Below are 21,106 nucleotides of genomic sequence, written 5' to 3' on the forward strand. Positions count from 1 at the left end.
AAGACCAGCCAGTGACAATGGAGTGCAGCGTGCAGCTCCAGAAAGGCTGGGAATCGCTGGTTCAGATAGACTTTGTTATCAAAGTTCTTTGTGTTCTCTTTCCCTCTGTTTAAACAAAATATTGATATTTTGTTTTGATACAACCAATACTTTCCCACAAACATTCAATTCCCTAACAAAGCACATTTATTTTTTTTTTAAAGTTAATTTGTTTATTGTTACCAGAGATGTGTCCTTTAACTCGGACTTTGTATCCTTTATGCCCATGGCACTCACCTTAGCTGTTGCAATTTACCAGAAGTTACTTGCCCTGCCATGTTGATGTTATTGACTTAGTTGAATCACTGTATTAATTGTTATCTATGGTCGGCTTTCTTCTCCCTGAATCATCCCCTAGGTATGTTTCTAGTAATATTTCCCTTTCACTTAGGGCCTAGATTTGTAACAGACTGGGAACACTGACCCTTTTCTTTTTTTTGGAAGTATCAGTATTGCTCTGGGGTCTAGCAATAGTCCCTGAATAGCAGGGCATTCTGGAAACTATCCCAAATTCCCTAGAGAATACTCAATCCATAAGTGGGATTTGGAAAGAAATTTCAGAGAGGTTAAAATGAGTCATCCAAATAGCTGAGAAATAAAATGGCTAGTGTTGACTTAGTCTGTTTAGTAGGATATTTTAAAATGACAGGCAGTGTGAAGTAATGGATAGAGAGCCTCAGAGTCAGGAGGCTCTTGGTTTTCAAGGCAGGAAGTTCAAGGCTCACCTCTGACCCATCCTGGCTATGGGATCCTGGGCAGTGACAGTAACTTCTCAATGCCCCAAGCAACTCTGCAAATTATAACATTAGTTCCTGACCCACTTTGGTAGAAGGAATTTTCTCAATAGGATGGCCTTACCATGATGAAATCACAAATGGAGGCAATTTTTAAAAACACAGCAATACCCCACTTACAGGAGGCGTGAGCTTCTGGCAAGTTCAACCTGCTAGAACACAGTCAAACAATCAATCAAACAAGTGTTTATTAAGCCAGAACCTTTGCTAAACTCTGGGAATACAAAGACAAAAGTGAAACAGTATCTGCCCTTAGGGAGTTTGCTTTCTAATGAGCTCCATCAGATTTAATGATATAATTTTTTACTTCACAGTGGATTGGGAGTGTTATGTTATTCAGTCATATCCAACTCTTCCATCGCCTCTGGACCATATTGTCCATGGGTTTTCTTGGCAAAGATACTGAGTGGTTTGCCATTTTCTTCTCCAGTGGTTAAGTGGTTAATCTCCAAGCAGAGGTTAAGTGACTTACTCAGGGTCACACAGATAGTAAATATCTATTGAAGAGGCAGATGATGTTTGGAGTCAGGTTGTCGGGAAAGAATTCAGGGGGCAGAGGTTCTCCTTGTCAAGAAGGCTTTATTGATGCAAAAACAATGGGTTGGTCGAGCACTAACCAGATAAGACAAGGGCTTACTTTTATACACAAGGTTTGGGTGCTCAGCTAGGGGTGGGGGGGGGTATGCTCCTGCATAGGCAGTTAACCACGGGGAAGGATGTTAAGAAAAGGGAAGCAGGTGTGTAAGGGGAAGCAGGAAAGGAGAAGGAGGTGTGTTGGATACTTTATAAAAAACAATTCAGGCATATGCTCACAAAAACAGGGAACTTGCAACATTCAAGGATATGGGCACAAACCATAGCAGGTAGTCATGTACACAGAAAATAACAAGGTTTTCTTGTCAACAGATAAAGCCCCCTGTTACTAGGCAGATTTAGATTTAGGCAAGGCTCTTATTGTTTCTGGGCAGAAGTCAGCCTCATCATCCATGGTCAAATTTGAATTGAGGTCTTTCTGTCTTTTGGCCTAGTATTTTATCCACTGTGCTAGCTGCTCCATAAGTTAGAAAGGAATTTAGACAGATAGAAAGAATCCTAGGATCTCAAAGTAGGAAGACATCTCAGAGGTCATTTAGTCCAACTCAAACCAGATTAGGAATCTGCTTTACAATGTCCTTGGCAAATTTTTCAATCTTCATTTGAAGATCTCTCAGTGACAGGGTACTCACTACCTCCTAAGACAGTCCAGTTCCATTTCTGCACAATTCTGTTGTTGTTAGTAGGTTTTTTTTTAATAGAGATGCTAAACCTGTCTCTTTCTGTAACTTCCATCCATTGCTGCTAATTCTGCCCTAAGAGGACAAAGCAGAACAATTCTAATTCCTCTCTTATAAATAGTTTGGAGCAGGTGGGTGGCACAGTAGATACTGGAGTCAGAAGGACCTGAGTTCATATTTGGTATCAGACACTTGCTAGCTGTGTGACCCTGGGCAAGTCACTTAACCTCGATAGCTTCAACAACAACACAACCAAGAAACCCAAATAGTCCTTCAAATATTCCCCATCTTTTATTCTATTCTACCAAAGTCATTGGGCTGGAAACCACTCAGTTGCTATCTAGTTCAACCAATACCAAAAAGGAATCCCACTATAATATCCCCAGAAAGTGGACATCCAGTCTCTGCTTGAATACCTAAAATGATGGAAACTCACTACCTTCCAAGGTAGCCCATTTTCCTGATGAATAGTCCTAATTATTAGGTAGTCTTTCCTGACATCATATTTAATGTTGCCTTTTTTACAAAATGCTTCCATCCATTACTCGTGGTTTTGCCCTCTGGAGTCAAACAGAGTAGGTTGAGTCTATCCTCCATATCCTTGAATGCAACATCATGTTTTCTTAGGTCTTCTCTTCTGCAGTCTAAATATCCCTGGTTTCTTTAATCAGTCCTTATATGGTGTTCTTCCAGACTTCTTGACATCCACAATCTTCTCCTCTGGATTTGCTCTAGTTGACAATGTTCTTCCTGAAATGTGGTACCCAGGACTCACTGCAGAACTCCAGATATGTCCTGATGAGTAGACTAGTGTAGGGGTAGACAGTGTTTCTTGCTGCTGATAAGACAGAAGTGACAGTAGAAAGCCTGGAGAGGAGAGGGACAGAATGACTATAAAACTAGGAAAATAAACATAAGAGCATGGCCATCTGGGGCCATTCAGTTCTGAGGCAAAGAATCTATACTATTCAGTGGTCTTTCAGAACATTACTGTGTACTAGGGTTTAGTTTAAGAAGGCAGTGGCAGCTTGCAGTAGGCAGGAGTACATTTGACAAAGAGATCTATCCAAAATGTCTAATTAAAAAAAAAAAGTTTTGGTGGCTTTAGTGAAACCCCCTCCTTTTAAATTTTTTTTTATTTTTATTTTTTAAGCAATTGGGGTTAAGTAGCTTGCTCAAGGTTACACGGCCAGTTATTTCTGGGTGTGGTGCTGAGTGTCTGAGCCCGGGATTCGATCTCCAGGTCGTCCCAACACTGGAACCGGTGCTCTTACTCACTGAGCCACCTGGCCGCCCCTGCCCCCCTCCTTTTTTTATAATCACTAAAACATGCCACCAATGTATTTCAAGCTATACTTGTTTAATAATGCTGCTAAGAAGTCAGCTCACCCCTTCCATAAGAGTAGTAAATTTTTTTGTTTTGCTCAGTAAAGCCCATGCTCATTGACCGTGAACTCTTACTTCTTTTTCAGCTCTTTCCCCTCCATGTGAATTGCATACATGTGTTCTGTCTTCTTCTGCCTCTTCTCTCTATAAAGTGTGAGGCTATGGCCTCCTCCACTCATTCTCCTCTGATCTGTGCCAAAAAGGAAAATGCACTAATCCATGAAATCTGGACAGAATATTCATTAGATTTCACTTGTGATGAAACCACTTTAAACCTCTGCTTTAAAATCCTTGTTAAATTTTTTTTTGTATAAAAGTTGTTTAGAAATGTTTTATTCTTGTAGGGGCATGTAAGTTCACGATGCTGCAGATGGGTCTTGCTATGTGACTGTGATCTTCCTCTCCTGGCAACAGCTTAGATGAAAAGGCATTTTTTTTGCCTTGTGCCAAGGAGAGAAAGATAAGAAGAGCTGCCTTGGGCCCCTGCTGGTGGGTCAGTTAAATGACACTTCTTCCTCAGGAAAGGTAAGACAGGCTAATGGGGAAGCCTTGACAGTTGGTGGTATTGTCAAACCTCTGAAAATATTGTGGAGGTAAGAGAATTCAGCATCTCATGCAAATATAGAGCTTGACAGTCTTCTGTGGCAGTTTATTAGCTGGCTGCTAGTGTTATTTCCAAATAGCAATGGGAAGGAAGGGTAAGGTTCATTGAGGACTATTTGAGAGAGACTTTTGGTGGGAAGAAGGAAGACCTAACTAGGAGGGGAGGCAGGAGAGCATTCCAATTTTATACTCCAACTCTAATGGGGGAAAAGTGATCTCTTCCCTTTCTCAGTACCTCATTGAGAGGAATGAGAGCTGGCAACAGTGATATGGAAATATGTCAGTTATAATCTTTAAAAATCCAAAAAATAGTCACATGTGAAAGAGCTGGGGGATCACAATGCCTTGTGACTATCATTACCTCAGTCAGACATAAGGGAGGAAGAGAAGACTGTTTCAGCAAAACAGAGTGAACATATGTTGTCCTAGAAATTAGGACACTAAACTTCTCTTGGTTGCAAGGAACATGCACTGAATGGTTGATCTTTACTTGTCCTTCTTCAACTAGCCCCTTGAGTCCCAGCTGCAGGAACCTTCAGATAATACTGGGTGATATTGGCCCAGGTAGTAGGGAGAAAAGGAAAAGGAATGGATTCAGGATGTCTCCTTTTCCTTTGAAGGTTTTGTGTCAGAAACACTGATGACAAGAAGGAGCACATATACATTTTGGGGAATTTTTTCTCTCTTCAGAATGTAAACTCCTTAAGGATAAGGTCTGTTTTGTTTCTATGTTTCCCAGTCACCTTGAAGAGTTGTATGTTAAAAAAAAAATCAGACCTGTCATTTCATTGGTATAAAGAACTCAGTTAGGAAACTCTATCAATGAAAATCAGCACCTACTCTATAACCAGAAGTCTTAGAGAATTGCCTGGGGTACTAGAAAGTTAAATGACTTTCCCAGGGTCACACAGCCATATGGGTTAGAGGAAAGATTTGACAGTGTAGTAGATAGAACACTGTATATGGAGGTAAAAAAAGTCTGTCTCTGAATGCTGCCTCAGACACTTAGTAACTGTGTAATCCTGGGCAGGTCAACCTGTATGATCTCTCTGGGCCCCAGTTGCCTCATCCATATAGTGAGGGGTTGAATTCAGTGAGCTCTAAGGTCCTTTCCAACTTTAAATCTTGGACCCTGTGATGCTGATTCTATAACTTGCTGTTTAGTCATTTTCCAAGCTGGTTCTCATGTAGTATTTATTAAATGCTAAATTTAATTAAAATAGCCTCACCACAGAAACCTGGGAGAACACACACAGTAAGACTCAATAATCTGAGGCTGACTTACCATTTGCAAAAAAGTAGCTTGCAATATTATAGAAGAAAGTTTTATTAAAAGAGTGAGGAAAACAAAGCTAAGTTTTGTTTGAATGGGAAACAATTAGTTCCAAAGATATATGTAGATCTCAGAGTCATTTCCAGTCCTGAATATGATGGCTTATTTGAGGGAACCTCTTTCCTTCTTGTAGCACCATAACCAGAAAGGGTAATGGGAGCTTTCCCTCAGAGCACTGATTTATAGGGTGTTGAAAACACTTAAAATCCATCAGCTTGTAGATTCAATAGAGCTTAGCACCTAGTTAGCAAGAACATTCAGTTGAAATAGGAAGCCTATAGTCTACCGTGGCTTTCCCAGTAATGGGCCCCAAGATGCATCAGTTTAAAAAAGTGATATGAAGGCATGCTTTATGTTGTCTTAGGTGCAAATATTTATGGCTAAAGTTATTTCTCATCTCCCCCTCTCCCCTCCTCTAAGTCCTTCCTTGGTCCACTGCTACTTGCCATCAAAGAGGGTTTTGAGAGGTTGAGGGTTCTCTTTCTATCTCTCTCCCCTTTCACTTTCTCTCTCTCTCTCTCTCTCTCTCTCTCTCTCTCTCTCTTCCTCTCTCCTCTTCTTCCTCCTCCTCCTCCTCCTCCTCCCTCCACCTTTCTCCCTCTTCTCACCTCTCTCCTTTCTCCTCCTGTCTTTCCCCTCGTTCTCTCTCCCTTCTTCTCTCTTCCTCTTTCTCCTCTCTCTGACTCTATCTTTCTCCTCTATCTGACTCATCCTTCCCTCTCTCCCCCTCTTTCTTTCTCTTCTTTTCTATCTCTCAACTTAATTTTTTTGCCTTTTTTTTTTTTTGGAGGGCAATTGGGGGTAAGTAACTTGCCCAAGGTTACATGGCTAGTTTTTTTTTTGTGTGTGGGTGTTAAATGTCTGAGGCTGGAACCGAACTCAGGTACTCCTGACTCCAGGGCTGGCGCTTTACTCACTGCGCCACCTAGCTGCCCTATTTTTCTATCTCTCTCTCCCTCCCTCCCCTTCTTTCTCCTTCTTCCCTCCTCCCTGCCCCTTTCTCCTTCCCATTCTTTATCTCTTCCTCTGGCTCCTTTCTATTGTTCTGTGAAAATCTTAAATAGAGTAATCTTAAATCTTTCACACTGTGAAAATCTGGTTGCTATGCCTCCCTTTTCTGCCCCTTTTCTTCTCCATTCTCTTCCAGGGAGGCAGTTCAGCACAGTGGAAAGAGTAGCCAGCTCTGTAGTCTGAGGACCTGGGTTCAAACTCTACCTCTTAAACATACAGCCAGTATAACCTTGGGCAAGTTATTTAATGTTCTTGTTTCTTCTCACCTGTAAAAACAGGAGGTCAAACTGGATGGTAGCTGGATTGTTGCTGTTGTTATTCAGTCATTTCAGTAGTAATCCAACTCCTTGTGACTCTATTTGGAGTTTTCTTGGCAAAGATACTGGAGTGGCTTGCCATTTCCTTCTCCAGCTCAATTTATAGATGAGGAAACTGAGTCAAGCAGGGTTAAGTAACTTGCTCAGGGTCACACAGTAGTAAGTTTCTGGGGCCAGATTTGAACTCAGGAAGATAAATCTGCCTGACTTTATACCTGACACTCTATTTAGTGTCCTACCTGGCTGTCCGGTAACTGGATTTCAAGCTCATAGATGTAGCAGGGACCCCAAAAACCATCCAGAAAGAGGGTATTGGCATTGTGTTAATTTTATGTAGACTTATCTGTATATATGTTGTCTCTGCCTAGCAGAACATAAGTTCATTGAAGGCAAGGACAATTACTTTTTTCTTGTCTTTGTAATGCAGTGCCTAGCACAGTTCCCCATAGATTGAATTTAATTCAAGAGGCAGATTTTAAGCATCTTCCATGTGCCTTGAACACAATGCCAAGAAATGTGTGATGGGTGCTAGGGATACAATTTAAAAAATGACATAGTCTCTCTCCTTGAGGAAATTATTTTCTATTGGGAGAGAACAATGTACACAGATATAATATATATGAATACATTCACATAAAGTAGATACAAAATAATAAGAATAAACATAAAGCAATTTTTGGTGGGTAGCACTGGGGGAATCAGGAAAGGCTTCTTGTAGAAGGTAATTGCACTGAGCCTTGACAGAAACTAGGGTTACAGAGATGGAGATAAAGAGGGAGTGTACTTCAGGCATGTCTGGGCAATCTCTGCACAGGCAATGATGTGGGGAAAGGAATGACATATTGGGGAACAGGAGGTAATCCAATTTACAAAGCTTAGCACCTGCTTAATAAATAAAGGAGCGAGGAGATAAATGGGGACAAGGAGTGGCAAATCACCTATAATGAACATTTATTAAGCACCTACTATGTGCCAGGCACCATGCTAAGCCCTGGGAATACAAAGAGAGACAAAAGATAGTCCCTGTTCACAAGGAGCTCACAGTCTAATAGGAAAGACAACATGACAACAATGATGTACAATCAAGCTATATACAAGATAAATTGGAAATAATTGATAGAAGGAGCTAGAATTAAAGGGGGATAAGGAAAGGCTTCGTAAAGGTGGGATTTTAGCAGAGACTTGAAGGAATCCAGGGAAGTCAGGAAAGAGTGATGAGGAGAACATCCAAGCCATGGTGGATAGCCTGTAAAAAAACTGGCGTCGGGAGATGAAGTGTGTTTTTTAAGGAACAGCAAAGTCAGTGTCACTAGGTCACAAAGTAAGTAGTGGTGGTGGTGAGGAGATTATGAAGGACTTTGAATGCCTTTAAATGAGGATTTTATATATGATGGCTTCTGACTTCATCAAGTCAATTGAAACTACTCTCTCTAAAGTTACTAATGATCTTTTAATCACCATTTTTTCTCCATTCTCATCCTTCTTGACCTCCATGCAGCCTTTGTAATTGTCTAGCCCTCTCTTCTCCTTGACATTCTTTTCTCTCTAGGCTTTCCTATCCCCTAATTCTCCTTCTAACTATCTGACCATTCCTTCTCTGTCTCCTTTGCTAGATCTTCATCTAAGTCCCACCTGATAATGATAGGTATCCCACAGGGCTCTGTCTTGGGCTCCCTTCTCTTCTTCCTTACTATTTCATTCGACCACCTCATTAGCTCCCATGAATTCAATGATCATTTCAATGCTGATATTTCTCAGATCTATTGGTTGAGCCCTAACCTTTCTGTTGATCTCCAGTCTGGAATCTCTAACTGTCTATTGGACATCTTGAACTGGATATTCTGTAAGCATCTTAAGATTTAAACCCAACACTTCCTAAACTGAATTCATCATTTTTCCTCCCAAACTTTCCTCTCTTCCAAACTTCTCTTTTGCTGTCAGGCTCAGGACCATCCTCCTTGTCCCCCAGGCTTGCAACCTAGTTGTCATTTCCAACTCTTCACACTCTCTTACCTCCCCAAATCCAATCTCTTGCTAACATGTTGATTTTGCCTTCCTAACATCTTTCCTATATAGCCTCTTTTCTCCTCTGACACTGCCACCACTCAGTGGCAGACCCTCATAATCTCACAACTGGACTATTAAAATAGCCTTTGGGGAGGCCTACCTGCCTCAGGACTTTCCTCTGTCTCCACTCAGCTGTCAAAGTGAATTTCCTAAAGCTCAGGTCTAACCTTCCTACCCAATATACTTCAGTGGTTCTCTATCACGTCCAAGATAAAATATAAAATCCTACCATTCAAAACTCCCAAGAACCCTACCCCCCACTCCCGGTCATTTTACACCTTATACTGTGTGCCTTCCTCCCCCCTCTCCTCCCATGTACTCTGTGATCCAATGACATTGTCTTCCTTACTATTCCTCAAACAAGACACTCCAACTCCAGATTCTGGACATTTTTATTGGCTGTTCCTTATTCCTAGAACGCTCTCCTTCCTCTTCTTTAACTTTCCACTTCTTTCAAGTTTCAAATAAAATTCGAATTTCTACAGGAAACCTTTTCTAATACCCTTAATTCTAATGCCTTCCCTCTATCAGTTTTTACAATTAATCCTGTATATACATAGTTGTTTTCATGTTGTCTCTCCCAGTAAACTGAGCTCTTTGAGATTAGGGACTTTCTTTTACCTTTATTTGTATCTTCAAGGCTTAGCACAATGCCCGGCACATAGTAGGAACTTTATAAATGTTTTCAACTGACTATGGATGCTGGAGGTAATAGAGAACCACAAGTGTTTTTTGAGTATGGGAGAAGCACCCTATCCAGGAGATGGGAGAGCACACAAGAAAATTCACCCAAACGCCTTTTAGAGTAGAAAATATAGACTCAATCTAGAAAGACAAGTAGGCAGTTTCTGCAGTGTCTGAGGAGGCCTTTTCTTTTGTGTGGATCTGTGGAAACTGACTTAGAAGAACAACAAAAACAGCTAGCCCCAAACTATTTTGTCCTGGCTATTAAGGGCTATTATTCCCCCAGAAGAAACAAGTGTATTTGCTGAAGGAGGGCTAACCAGAAGTGTATGACTGGGAAATGAAACCAAGTGGTGAACTTCTGATTTTTCATGCCTGGATCCCCACCCAGGGCAATGCTTTTAGTCACAGTGAGAATACGGTTCTTCTCTGAGATGGAAGGCAAAAGATGTTCACCAGAAGAAAGAAATGAACTCTCTTCACTCTCTATGTTCTTAGGTCCTTTCCATGATCTTTATGGTATAAATAAGATCTATCCTATATGTAATGCCTTGTGAGATAGAGCACTTATACAGGGAAGCTTATGATTATCCTTTGAGGACTGTTCTGAGCCGAGAGAAGATAAATGAGCCAGGGGAGGTTCCTAAAGTTATAGAGAGGCTCTGTCACAGAGATTCTATTTATTTATTTGTTATAGATAAGAAGAAGGTAATATAAGGCAAACATTAGTTAGGAAGATGAAGGAGCTCAGAGGAATGGTGGGAAGGTGAATAATGGAGTACAAAGTAGGGAAACCTTTATTGATCAGTGCTTGGGGTGCTCCATCTATCTGGCTTTTCCATCCCTATATATTTCAGGGAGACAGTATTTGCTAAGAACAACTCCTGGGAAAGATCTGGCATACTTGTAACTCAGCGTGTCTATTAATCATTCTGCCTGCTATGTCAGGACAGTTTTTCCTACTGAGGAACATTATGGAACTTAAATATTTGAGAGGAAATTTAAGGTTTCTCCCATTCCCATCCCAAACTATTCAAATATAAATGTAGTAGGTTATTTTTCTCATTTTCAGTTCTCACATCTGCTATCTCCCTAAGTGTCAGGTTTTATAATATAAGAGAAATTGAGGAAGCTGTAAATCCTGAAGACAGGAAAAGGTCAGATTTACATGTTTTAGGTGAGGGATCTTGGGAATAAAGATGTTTGTAATTTACACATATACACACAGATATACATGTATTCATATGTAAATGCTAATGTACAGTTCAGGTATTTCCTGGTATTATGGTGTTTTTCAAATGAATAGATTAAGGAATATGAGAAATTGGTAAGATTCAGCTGATCTCTTTGTTATAAGGAAATCATAGGGATGTGAACCCATTTCCTATCAAACAGGCAAAACAACTGTACCATTTCTGAAACCAAAGCAAGTTCTGAGATTTCTTTGTTTCTCCTGAACTTGAAGTTAGAAAAGGGAAGGAGCCCATTTATGTTCTGAATAGTATAGGAAGAAGGGAGAGGAAGGAGGAGGAGGAGGAGGAGGAAGAGGAAGAGGAGGAGGAGGAAGAAGAGGCAGAGGCCTTGAAGAGTGTGAAAAAATATTCTGTCTCTCCTTAACATTTGACCAGACACTCATTCTCTATTAACTTAGCTATTCTTCTACATTCTGTTCTTCTAAACACTAAATGTTTTAACAATTGAACCAACATTATATCATCTTATTAACATATGAATGTAGCACTTGTCAGAGGCAGTTTTCTGCTTCAGCCTGACAAATTCCTCTACAATTTCCAGATCTTTGGGAATGAAAGGGAGGTGGAAGTACAGAATTGAACAGCCCTGGGGTACCAACATAAAGGACAGCTCTTATAGGTCTTGTTATTCTCTTTGTCAGGACTCTTTCTCCTTCACCTTTTCCCTTTTTCTATTTCCCTTTGTTCTCCTCCTCCTCCTTCTTCTCCATCTTCCCTTTCTCTTCCTCCTTCCCTTCCTTCCCTTTTTATTCCTCTTCCCCTTCATTTTCCCTCCTCTTCCTTTTTTCTTTCTCCTTTTTCTTTTCCTTCTCTTCTTCCTTAAGTTTCTTCTCCTCCCTCACTCTTTTTTTTTTTTGGAGGGGGGAGGGCAGGGCAATTGGGGTTAAGTGACTTGCCCAAGGTCACATGGCTAGTTTTTGTGTTCAGTGTCTGAGGCCGAATTTGAACTCAGGTCCTCCTGATTCCAGGGCCAGTGCTCTATTCATTGCACCACCTAGCCGCCCCCCCCCCTTTATCTTCATTATTGTCCAGACATAGATTTCATTGGTTCTAGGAACTCCCAATTATGAAATTCCCTCTACCAACATGGGTATGCAATTTGAAATCCCAGAGAGTTGTCTTGGAGATATTAAATTACTTGCCTAGGGTCTATAACCAATATGTGTTTGAGGTGGGACTTGGACCCAGGTACATTACTGGAAGGCTGGTTTTCTCTCTCTTTTTGTCATATTTGCTAGCATCATCATCACTACTATCATCATCATCATCATCACCACCACCAACATTATCACTATCACTTTTATTAAAATTAATTTTACTGATGTCTTTTGTCTTTATATAATAATAATTTCTGGAAATGACACCATTTCCCTCCCTCTTCCCCCTTGAAATAGAATCATTCCTTGTAATGAAGAAAAACAGTTAACCTACCACCTAGCACATCTGATACATGTGTGTGATACATCTATACAACATTCTGTTTGACAGGACTTTTGAAAAGTGATAGTCAAGGTATTTTGTAATTGTCTCTCCTTAGGCTTCCAGGTCTGGCTGTGATATAATAACATCTAAAAGCATGGATAGATATGGGAGGGCACTTTGGAAGGTGAGAGGAAAGGATCTAAAGGGGAATCTAGGAGACACTTAAAAAATAAGAGATATCAATTGACATTAATTTTAAAAATTAAAGCATGGTGGGCTCTGGGGGGAATTTCTAGGGAGCAGCCCACCTAGGTATAATGTAAGCTGCTTACCTGGGAGTATTGAGATACTATGAGGCCTTTGGGAGTATCAGCTCCACTGCAAGAACAAAGGGTAAAATGCCAAAGAGATGTTAGAGGATATCTAAAATTCATTTTGGAGGCAGCTAGATGGCTCCATGGATGGAGCACTGTGCCTGGAGTCAGGAAGACCCAATTTCAAATTTGGCCTCAAACACTCACTAGCAAGTATTCCTGGGCAAGTCACTTAATCCCTGTCTGCCTTAATCCCTTAGAGAAGGACATGACAAATCACTCTAGTATCTTTGCCAAGAGAGGCCTAGGTTCAAATCCTACCTCAGATACTTATTAGTTGTATGACCTTGGGCAAGTACTTGATCTCTGTCCTATTTGCTCCATCTGAAATATGTAATAATAATGCCTGTAGTGCCTCCAACATAGGCTTTTGTGAGTATTAGATGATAAAATGTATGTAAAGCGCTTCAAAAACCTTAAAGCACTCTATAAATATCAGCTATCATTATCAGTTGTTTTTCTAAATTTCCTAGCATGCCAGCAATGTTGAGATTTTTGTGTCCTGAAGCTTTCTTTTGCTGGAACCTACATGTTTCCCAATGCTTGGGTAATTCTATGATTTTTCTTAGATTTTTTTTTTCCAATTATCAAGCTTTTTTTTTCCTTCCTACTTCTGTCTACCAATAAGAAAGAAATACAAAATCCCTGTATATAGTTATGCTGGATTGTAAATAAAGTCAAGCAAAACAAATTACCATCTTGGCACCATCCAAAAATGTGTTTCTTATCAGTCCATCATCTCTCTGTCATGAAATAGGCTGCTTTCTTCATTAGTCCTCTGGAATCATGGTTGATAATTTAGTTGATCAAAGTGCTTAAGACTTGGAGAATTTTTTTTTTTTACAATATTGAAATAATGGTATGAATTATTCTTCTTGTTCTGTTTACTTTGATCTGCATCAGTTCACGTTAAATCTTCCTTCCTAGGTCTCTCTGAAACCATCTTTTTCTTCATTCATATAGCACAATAGAATTCCATTACATTCATAGGCCATGATTTGTCCAATCATTTCCCAGTTGCTGGATATTCCTTTAGTTTCCTATTCTTTGCCATCACAAAATTGCTACTACAAATATTTTTGTAGGTTCTTTTTGTCTTCCTTTGATCTCTTTGGGGTATAGGCCTACCAGCAGTACCACTGGGTCAGTAAGCACTGTTTAGTAGCTTTAGGGGCATAATTCCAAATTGCTTTCCAGAGTAGTTGGATCCATTCACTACACTAGCAACTGCACCATAGATCTACCAAGGGTGCATCTATGTGCCTGATTTCCCACAACCCATCCAACATTTGTCTTTTTTTTTTTTGGTCAGCTTTGCTAATCTCTTAGGCATGAGTTAGAGCCTCAGAGTTGCTTTAATTTACATTTCTCTTACTGGTTTGGAACATTTTTATATAGCTAAAGAAATCTTTTGTTTTTTCCCTTGATGACTGCTGGCTTATATCCTTAGACCATTATTGATTGGGAAATGGCTCTTATTCTTATAAAATGAAATAAACTTCTTATGTATCTTAAAAATAAACTTGTACCATATAAATTTGCTTCAAATGTTTATTTTGTAGTTAAGTGTTTTGCTTCTAATCTTAGCTATATTAGATTTGTTTATGAAAAAAAGTGAATTTTATATAAACAAAATAGACTTATCTTTGGTGCTCCTCTCTCTGTGCCTTATTTGGTCATGAACTCTCTTCCTATCCATAGATCTAAAAGGTGATTTCTTTTTTATTTCTCTTAATTTGTTTGTGATATGACCTTTAATATCCAGGTCATGTATGCATTTTGAACTTACCTTGCTATAAAGTATAAGGTGTGGTTTAAACCTAATTTTTGCTAGACTACTGTTTATTTTTCTGAGAAGTTTTTGTGAAATAGGGAGTCCTTACCCTTTAAGTTGGTAATTTTACTTGCCTTAAATTGTATACATTTAATTTTTTAATATTGTAAGTCTATTGGTTGCTTTTAAGGACTTTCTGAGGTCCTCTATTATGTTTTTTCCATGTGGATCATTTTCTTTATTACTTCCAATCCTTTTAATTTTTTTAAAGCATCTTTTATTGAGTTCTTCTTGTGTTTTGAGGAAAACTTTAATATCTTCTTTTATTTGGTCCTGTGATTTTTTTTAACCAGTATTAATTCTGGTTTAATTTCTTTAACTATGTTATTTATCCATTTAATGATATATCTTTATTTGTTTTCCATCTGCTTTCCTGCTGTTGGTACTATTTCAGTGCTATTTTATTGTATCTGAACTTTTCCTTTTTCTCATTTTCTGTTTTAGTTGACATGTTTTATTGCCTGTTTTTAAAATATTTTTTCTTCTTTTTGATTTTTCTCCTTGTTTCTTCTAGCCCCTGGGAATATGTAAGGAGCCTGGCTCCCTACAAACCCATTCCTCTGCCATGATGATATTTATTAAAATAAATATTAAAGAGTATCAGAAAAGAGTGTAATAGAGAGGAAGGCTATAAGCCAAGTACAAGTTATTTTATATATGGAAAATGATCTGAGGATTGGTAGATGGCAACAACAAAGGCTAAGGAGAGGCAGATGTAAAATCATTGAGCAATGACATAAAGAAATAAATTACTCAACTGTGCATATGGAGTACGTTTTTCTTCCTGTCCCTTTTTGTCTCTTTTTCAGTAGAATGGAGGGGAATAAAGTGATTCCTTTGAGCAGGCCTGCAAAGAGAGGACCAAATCTCTGTTAAAGTGGGATAGTGTAAATATCAATCAAAACATTTGAAAGTATAAGAGAATTAGCTTAAGATGAAGCTGGTCTCCCAGAGAGCATAATAGAAAGTGCCAAGACATGGCTGATCTCACCCATGGTCCTGGGAAGAAGTCAAGCTGGTTAGAAAAGGGATGAGTATTTAGGAGGAGGTAGTGCTGGTATGCTGCTTGTACCTCAGGTGAAAAGACTGGATGACTGTCACAAAGGAAAAGCTACAATGAGAAGCAGATGTCCATTGCATAGGGACAGAAGTGCCCTTGACATTCAGTCTGACCATAACTCACTTTTTTTTTTTAAGCAATTGGGGTTAAGTAACTTGCTCAAGATTACATGGTCAGTTATTTCTGGGTGTGGTGCTGAGTGTCTGAGCCTGGATTCGATCCCAGGTCATCCCAACACTGGAGCCGGTGCTCTTACTCGCTGAGCCACCTGGCCACCCCTAAGCAATTGGGGTTAAGTAACTTGCTCAAGGTTACACGGCCAGGTGTTTCTGGGTGGATGCTAAGTGTCTGAGCCTGGATTCGATCCCAGGTCATCCCGACACTAGGGCCGGTGCTCTTACTCACTGTGCTACCTGGCCACCCCTGATAACTCACTTCTATAAAAATGTCTTTGTGTTACACATAGGATAATTTATTTTGGGCCTCGCAACTCCCAAGGCTTGGCATCAAAAGATTTAAGTTCAATTCCTTACTGTCCAACTCTTGTGACCTTGGGTGAGTCATTTAAACCACTCTGAGTCTTAGAGTCCTCCTCTGTTAAATAGTCACTAATATATGAGGTAATGAATATTAAGTGCTTGGTAACCACAAAGTTACCTGAAAGGTAACTTCTAAGTAAAGGATTGAGTGTTGATTATGGGAGTTTGATGAAGCAGATTCCCTGATCTATTTGATAAGCTTACAGGGTATAAGCCTTTGTCAATTATACACTTGAAAGTTAAGGACTCACTTATCTGACAAAAACTGATGGGAAAAGTGGACAGTAGATAAGTTGCATTTCCCGATCAAAACTCTACTTTAGAATTGACTGCCCTTAGGGCTGAGAGAACTAGAGAGAAGTAATTAGTAGAAGGTGGGCAGGAGGTGTAGGACCCAGGGAGAATCACAGATCCTGGGCTGGAAGGGGCCTTAGAGACCATCTAGTCCATAGATTTCAGGGGATCCTGGAATTTGGATGGGGAAAAAAAAATTACATCTTTATTTACATTGACTTCTAACTGAATTTTAGCATTTCCTTCTTTATTGAAAAACATGATACTGAGAAGGGGTCTGTAAGGCTTCACCAGACCTCCCAAGGTGGCCAATGACACAGAAAAGGTTAAGGACCTTTGCTCTGGCCCAGTCTCTTTATTTTCCAGAGAGGAATTCATTTTTTAGCTTATAGATTTTTAAAGAGGAAGGACTCTTGGTAGTAAAAAATTTGCAGACCAGTAAAAATTTCACCATGCCCCAGTGTGGGACTTAATTGGCAGTTGGGAAATATTGAATTAGATGAGCTCCAGCTAGAACATTCTATGTATTATTTTATAGACTCAAACCCTAGGGAGTTCTTTGGGGAAATTCTAAAATGAAATACTCCTCTCCCTTAAAAACAAAAGAATTCCAGATCAAAAAACTTAGAGTTGCCTATGGACAACATTGGTAAGAACCTGCCTTGGGAAATGGATGCTAGAAGTAACAAAAATAAGGTCAAGATAATCATCCCTTTGTATGGCCATCTTCTCTGTTCCCTGGCACTCAGGGATAGGAAAGCAGCTGTGCTGGAGTCATAGTATCATGGGATTTAGAGCTAGATGGGGCCTTAAATATTATGTAATCCAACTTCCTCATTTTACCAATTGCCAAAGAGCAGTTGGCCTAGTCTCTGACTTCCAGTGGAGCTCTGGCCTCCCTCCCCCTCCCAAGGCTGAATTTGTACCAGATCAGATGTTCTCTGCCAGCCCCTTATCCAGCTCTGTTCAGCTCTAAGACTCTGCTAATGGTTAGAGACATGGAGAGACTCTGAGATCTCATCAATATGTCTCTAATGTACCCTGAAACACCCTTACAGATCAAAATCCTGGTCCTGGTTGAAGCCTAGTTCGTTTGTGCTTGATAAGGTCACCTCCCACTTCCTAAGGAAGAAATGTTAAAGTGTGCTCATACCAGAGATAGGGTAATGATTGATGGTGTGTACTTGCTAAGCTTTTCTATAGCTCTTTGTCTGTTGTTCTTATTATCTGAATTGTTTGAAGGGAATGGAGGTTTGGTTTCCAGTAGGCCTCTGTCCCAGGCTTCCACTTGGGCTCTTCCAGGAGTAAGGAGATGATAATCCAGCTATCTTCTGCCTTGTCCAGACAACGTCAAGAGTATTGAGTTCAGTTCTGGGCACTATAGGTTAGGAAATGCATTGATAAGCTGGAGAGGATAGAGAGGAGGACATCCAGGATAGTGACAGAACTTCAAGCCGTGTTCTACTGGACTAGAAGGATCTGGAGATGGTTAGCCTGGAAAAGACAAAGTCTAGGGGGGAACATGATTGCTGTCTTTAGGCATTTAAAGTGCCTTGTATGGGGAAGAAAGATTAACTCTAGAAGTCAATGTAGGAATTGCAAAGAGGCAAATTAAGGTTTGGAGTCAGGGGAAAAAAGCAACCCAAACATCTTAATAATTAGAACTGTCCTAAAGTGGAATTGGCTACTTTTGGAGATTATGGGCTTTTCCTTTACCAGAGGTTTTTAAACTGGGTCTGAATGTTCACTCTTCAGGTATATTTTAGTAAGCGTTTGCTAGGGGAGGTGGGGCATGGCATGGGGGCAGGGATTGAACCAGATGACCAGTGAGATTTCTTTCAACTCTGAAATTCTGTGATTTTGAACTTGTACTCCCCATACAGGCAGCTAGGGCCTGGAGTCAGGAAGACTCATCTTCTTGAGTTCAAATCTGGCCTCAGACACTTACTAGCTATGTGATCCTGGGCAACTCACTTAACCCTATTTGCCTCAGTTTTCTCATCTGTAAAATGAACTGGAGAAGGTAATGGCAAACCACTCCAGTATCTTTGCCAAGAAAACCCCAAATGGGGTCATGAAGAGTCAGACATGACTGTAAATGACTGAACAAAAGTCCCCACATGTCTATAATGCTCAGTATTTTAGGGGTGGAGTATGGGAATAAAGCTACTTGTTGGGCTAAATGATGAATTTACTCTGAGAGGAGATAACCACAAATACACACAACTCAACAGGAACCATGCTAAGAAAAAATGACTCAGGACAATAATGTTTATTTAGTCTCATTTTCCACAGCGATCACCACCTCCTACCACAGGATGAAAAAACATTTAGGAGCAGATTTGGTGGTATGGAATCTGGAAGCTAAGGAGGGACCATCATGAACTTTGTTTCTGATCTATATCTGAAGGAAGGAAGCACCAAGATTAGTGTTAAGGTCACTGAGGCTTCCACAGGCCGGCAGGAGGAAGAGGTGTTAGTATATATGTGTGTGAATCCCAAGTTCAGTTTAGAGGACAGAGACGGAGTTGTGAAGTCTTCTAGGAATCTCCCCCAACCCTACCAGCTATTGGGAAAATTGCTGAACAAAGGCTTATGGAAAGGGAGGCAGTATGGTAAAATAGAAAGAGTACTGGCCATGTCAGAGGACCTGGGCTCAAACCCTGCCTCTTATCTTTACTCCCTGTGTGACCTTGGACAAATAATTTCATCTTTATGGGCTTCAGGCTTTCATCTATAAAATGAGTTGGGTTGCCTGGGAAAACTTGTATGAACTGATGCAGAGAGGTGAGCAGAACCAGGAGAACAATTTATATACAATAACAATATTGTAAAGACAACTTGGAAAGACTTGGACATTCTGATCAGCACAATGACCATCCATAATTCCAGAGGACACATGATGAAACATACTGTCCATCTCTTGACAGAGAAGTGATGGCCTTAGAGCATCAATTTAAGCAGATTTTTTAGATGTAGCCAATGGGGCAATCTTTTTTGCCTGACTGTGTGCAATTGTAACAGAAGTTGTGTTTTTCTTGATTTCTTATTTTAAGAGGAGGGAGGAGTGGTATGGAGGTGGGAGGGAGAGAAGGTGGAATTTTGTTTGATAATAAAATAAAATGTGATTTAAAAAAATGAGTGGAATAAAAGGGGAGTGAGAGGATTTTGCTGGTCAGCCATTTCCCTACTCTGGCATGAATATATTTGAATACTTTAGCAGCCTTATCTCTCGTTTGCCTTGCTAGGTAGGCTTCTCTCAGGACAAGCTGTAGCTCACAGGGATTTTAATCCTTCAGGGTTTTCAGGATCTATGTCAGGGGCATGAGAAACAGCATGATAATAGTGAGTGGAGAGCCCATGGGAGTCAGTAAGACCTGGGTTCAATCCCTCCTTTGACACAAACCTCAGTGCCCCCAGGCACCTCTCCAGAGGTTTCAGAGAAGGGTCAGATCCTCATGTGTAGAAGAGGTCCCTTTAGAAATGAAATCACAATTCCAGCCTCCTCTCCCTCTGTAATGCGAATGTAAATTTTAAAGATCTTTCCTGCCCCTAGGCTAAAGTGCACCAGAAGCCTGGGGAGGGAGGCTTGTTTTTCAGTAGATACTTTTTGATTGGCCAGTGGGTCAATAAGGTTGTTACATTCTCTGAGCCAGGAGAAAGCTATATAAGCCCTGATGTGTAGCTTTGTTTTGGGACTCACTTTGAGAAGTGTTCTGTGATTTGATCTGAATTCTGGGAAGCCGTTGTTGAGAGTCCCCCGGCTTTCAAAAACCCAGAATGTGGAAACCCAGATGTTGACTGGGTATGGATGTAATGGTTGGACAGTTTGGAAATCTGTCTACTTGATGTTTTTGTCTTGATAATTCTGCCTGTATGCTTTGAGGTTCGGGGTGCTGACCTTTTCTCCTGAACAAGGTAAACGATATATGTCTGACTGATTAAAGTAAGCTTGTTAACCCATTTTGAGTGGCTTTCCTTTAACAAAGCAGATCCAAGAACCTGTATGGGTGGCAAACCCTGAGGACGCTTGGGGGGCTTGCTGCTACACCCTCCCCCCTCAAGGTCAGGGGTATATTTTTTGATACCAGGAACTAGCAAGCAAGGGTTTAAAAAAGCTCTTTCTTTGTCTCTGTCTGTCGATCTGCGTTTCTATCTCTGATCTCTCTCTTCTTTTAGAGTTGTGGAAGCATCTTGGCTTAGTAGACAATATGGGCTGCCATTCATGCAGACGTAGGACTGGCAAATGAAGCTCTGCTAGGAGGCAGAAACACAACCAGGGCTGCTCGTCCCAAGTAAACCAAGCATGTGGAATGATTCTATGATTGAGGAGTAGAATGTGCCCAATTCAACACACATTTATTAAGCCCTTACCCTGCACCAGGCTAAGTGCTGGGGGTACAAATACAAGCAAAAAGAATGACAGTCCCTGCTCTCAAGGCTCTTACATTCTAATAGGACAAGATAACACCTATAAAAGGGAGCTGAAAAGGGGAAAAGTACCCACATTAGTGAAGTCTGGAGAGAAAGAAGTGGGCCAAGAGAGGAATAAAGGATGGTAGGTTTGAGCCACTCCTCAAATTATCTCATTTGACTCTCCCAACAACCTGGTGAGCCATTATTAGCCCAATTTAATTACCCCCATTTTACAGATGAGGAAACTAAGTCACAGAGAGATGAAGACACTTGCCCAGGATAACATAGCTAGCAAGTTATCTGAGGTAAGATTTGCACTCAGGCCTCCCTGACTACAAGTTCAGTACTCTATGCTCTGTGTCACTCACCTCCATGGAAGTTTAGTTATAATCCCACTTTCTTGATG

The sequence above is a fragment of the Petaurus breviceps genome, unplaced genomic scaffold (genome assembly GCF_028583685.1).
Source record: "Petaurus breviceps papuanus isolate PSGF00001 unplaced genomic scaffold, PetGlider_PUasm1.0 90845, whole genome shotgun sequence".
NCBI lineage: Eukaryota > Metazoa > Chordata > Mammalia > Diprotodontia > Petauridae > Petaurus > Petaurus breviceps.